At 42.4% G+C, this 4,060-nt stretch overlaps 1 pseudogene; it reads left to right on the top strand.

Annotated features, from left to right (window-relative positions):
• The first annotated feature begins 1,339 nt into the window (after positions 1–1,339).
• LOC146193972 (uncharacterized) lies at positions 1,340–2,292 on the top strand (annotated as a pseudogene).
• The last annotated feature ends 1,768 nt before the right edge of the window (positions 2,293–4,060 follow it).

Raw genomic sequence — 4,060 nt, forward strand, 5'->3', positions numbered from 1 at the left:
GGGAAACCAACTTTGCGCAGCCGCTTGACCTGCCTATTTACGCTTTCCGGCAATTGATGTGATCAATGTCTTTCCAGGGCAGCATTGATGCTACTCACAACAATTCCCAGTTTTAAGACTATTGAGTGTGAACTGTTGAGCGGCAGAAGAGTCTTTGGAGCAGATGTGGTCGCCCATGAAAGAAATTTCCATGTCAAAAAACGATATGCTATTATTACAGGGAAATTCCTAGGTAACATTTAAGACATCAGCAGCAGCTTTAAAAGCGCTGATAATCTCGGCTACAGTTTCGTAAACGGAAGAGACATTCGCGTTGTCTAGGACCACCAAGTAATCATCGATGTATCTACAAGCTCTTTTTATATAGAGGCGCATGAGTGAATCGCGACTGTTCTTTTCAACATAAGAAATATATTGGACAAAAGAGGGCAACTGTTCAGCCTATGCATAAGTCAGTTTTTTTAGTGTAGGAGCAATCATTAAAATTGACGGCTGTTGTTTGAAGATCAAATTCAAAAAGTGTTAAAACGTTGTCACGGTTGACACCACAAAAATTGCGAAATGGGAATTCTCCCGTCTCATCTATCACTAGCCTTATGCCTTTCAACAGCCTATCCTGTGGTATGCAGCAATAAAGGTCCTCAACGTCGACAGGGAATCCAGTGGTGCCGCAGCTAGTCGTGTTAAGCTCATGGGTGAGCTCTGGGGCACTCTCATGCGAACCTCGAACCAGGAAAGAATCTTCAATCTCGACCTTCATCAACTATCGTTGTAAGTATTGTGTCACTGCTGACATCACCATTATTTTCCGAAACTATGACTCAAAGAGGAGTAATTATTGCGTAAGCAATACTAGGCCAGGTTACAGCCCGTTGCGTACACCCGGCCGGTAGCCACGTTTGACCTTTAGAGCGACCGCAGATGGGGCCCCTCTTCATGCCGTCGGTTAAACCCGATGGCTTGAAGAAGAAAAGAAGAAGAAGAAGAAAAAGACGAAGAAGAAGGAAAATGAAAAGAAAAAGGAAAAGGTGAAGAATTTGGCATAAACATTGAGGTTATTACCTGGATTACTAACTTTCTTACTAACCGTTATCAATATGTTCGTATAAATGGATGCTGTTCTTCCTCAACCCTGGTAAAATCTGGCGTTCCACAAGGCTCAGTACCCGGACCGATTATATTCCTGATCTACATTAATGACATAAGTGACACCATTGCTTTTACTATAAGATTATTAGCTGACGATTGTGTTATCTCAAGACAAATTACCAGCCCTGCCGATACTAACTCTTTACAGACTGACCTCAATAGAATTGCCGTTTGGTGTGAACAGTGACAAATGCAGATTAACGTCTCTAAAACAAAGACAGTGATATTTACCGCTAACCCTAAGCCTCATAACCATTTTTACTGCATGAATAGTAGTCCCATTGAGAATGTTAATACACTGAAATACCTAGGAGTTCATCTTTCCTATGATATAACATGGAACAACCACATCGACGCAATTGTAAGCAAATCATCCAAAGCACTTGGCTTCATCAAGCGTCCCTTGCACCAAGCTAATCCTGCTACTAAACTTTTAGCATGCACGGCCCTCGTCTGCACAAAAATAGAATACTCCTCTTTAATTTGGAATCCGCGTCAAATGTACCTAATCAACAAATTGGAGTTGGTTCAGAATAAAGCAACCAGATTTATAACGAAAAACTACTCGCGCCATAGCCCCGCCGGGGTGGTGCAGTGGTTACGGCGCTCGACTACTGTGCCCAAGGACGCGGGATCGAATCCCGGCCTCGGCGGCCGCTTTTCCATGGAAGCGAAAAGCAAGGTGCCCGTGTGCTGTGCGATGTCAGCGCACGTTAAAGAAGCGCAGGTGGTCGAAATTTTCGGAGTCCTCCACTACGGCGTCTCTCATAGCCTGAGTCGCTTTGGGGCGTTAAACCCCACAAACCAAACAGACCAAACCTACTGTCGCTATTGCAGCATAACCGCCATCAAAGCATCTCTACACTTATCATCGTTTGAAAAGCGAAGACTGGTATCACTACTATCCTTTTTTCACAGGCTCTATCATAGTGACTCTTCGTTCGCTACATGTTATATCAGACCCACCCACCGGATATTTCCGCGCTTAGATCATAACTTCAAAATCGAACCCACATTTTCACGTACGCATCTCCTTAGTCACTCGCCATTATTTCTTCCATCCACCACTGGAACAAATTGCCTCAAGATATTGTTTCCACATTAATTCATGATACTTTCATACAGAAGCTGAAGAAGTTCTGAAAAATATATTCTTATTGGATAGGCCGCATTCAGCACAAGGTCAATTCAACATTTTTGTTATTACTAGTAACCATAGTCTCTGTTATTTTGTCCATTTATATGTGCTTGAGTTTGTATTGTATTGAAAGTGTAGAACATATTGTCTTGTATTCAACTATGTAACCCCCCTATGTAATGCCCGTAAAGGGCCTTTAGAGTAATTGAATACAAAAAAAAGAAGAAGAAGAAAAAAGAACAGAAAGAGAAGCTGCGTCAGCTTTACTTACGCAACGTATCGGGTTTAACTAAAGCTAAACCCCAGCAAATTTTTTTTTTTGGCGTGCGTGTCTTGCAAGAGAGGGAAGGTATAATAGGCTCCCATTTTCGTTTGCCCGTTCCTTTCTTGAACTTGTGTCAAGTCTCTTTTGTGCTGCGAGTTTGTTCACCATGGATTGCAACCAAGTAGTCCCAACCACCGTGCTTCTGCAACTGATTTCCCGCTGATGAAAAAAAAAACACCAAAATACCAACCCTCCCCTACGCAATAATAGGTTCCCGTAACTGTTAGGGTTCTTTATATATCTGTCTTCATGCACTTTCGAATTAACTATCAATGTATGCTAAAATGTAGCCTTAAGGCAATTACCGCTTTATGGTGAGGCTTGCAAGTGCCTCTAGTGTAATTCTCGAAGTCTCTGCCCATGAGGAAGCGCGGTTTTATTCAGGTAAAATTTAATTACGTGACGGGGAGGATCTACTAAGCTTTTTATGAAGGTAGCGCTGTATATAAGCGAAAATTTTGATCGTCGGACTAATTAAGGTAAGGCGGCCTCAGCGCACACAAAACATGTCTAAATTTTATTCCTGAGTTCGACATCTGTTTTTATGCTTGGCGCTTTAAAAACGCAGTGCCAAAACTGTCAAACTAGAACCAAAATTTCGACAACATGAAAAAGCAATTAGCAGAAAGCACGCCGTCCCTGAGAGTTGTTTCCTTTAATAAATGAGCTACGAGCGTGTTATAATGTTTTCAATGCAAAAACAAAAAGCAGATTCTCTAATTAGTATGCACGAGCGCTGTTTTGCGGTGCGTATGCTCTGGTCATTACCCACACTTCCTGACGCCACCTCAGTGGGCAATATTTATTACGCATCATATATTACCCTAACGTAGTATTCATAACGCCCCGACGACTCGCTTGTTAGTCACGTAATCTGCTCTAATGATGAAAAAATTATGATTTGTCAAGAAAGATGGATCAGCTCTTTTATTATCTGAATATTGGGTGCTTGCTATTAACGCCAAGTGAGTTTGGTTGAGTTCTGTACAAATAATGGCAGGTGGGTCAAGTTAGACGTTCATGTTTCCGTAATACCGAACATCCGTATGTATGTAAGTTATGGTTAAGTTTCTCCGGCCGACACATGTGTGTGGTTTGAAGCTACCTCTACTCGAGGGAACATTTTCCCTAACCGCCGTCTGTGAAATAGAAACCTAACACGTGCAATGGACTAGCAGACTGTGTGCTGCTTACCACATTACACATGTAACAGCGTTCCACAGAATGCACTACAGTGACTTCAAAAGATATCTTCTCCAAGCGCCTGGAAGTCTAGGCTTATCAGCATGTTTCTTCGACAGCAAAGTTTTTGATGCGAAAGTTTGACTACGCCAGCTCTTCGAGTCGTCAGCGTCACGGTGGCTTTCACCTTGCACAACCTTGAAGGAAAAAATCTTTTTCTCTCCGCTTCCACTCCCATTTTCCTTCTCTCGAGTCTGACAGATACT

Source organism: Amblyomma maculatum, chromosome 4 (genome assembly GCF_055883805.1).
Source record: "Amblyomma maculatum isolate TAMU_Amacu chromosome 4, ASM5588380v1, whole genome shotgun sequence".
Lineage (NCBI taxonomy): Eukaryota > Metazoa > Arthropoda > Arachnida > Ixodida > Ixodidae > Amblyomma > Amblyomma maculatum.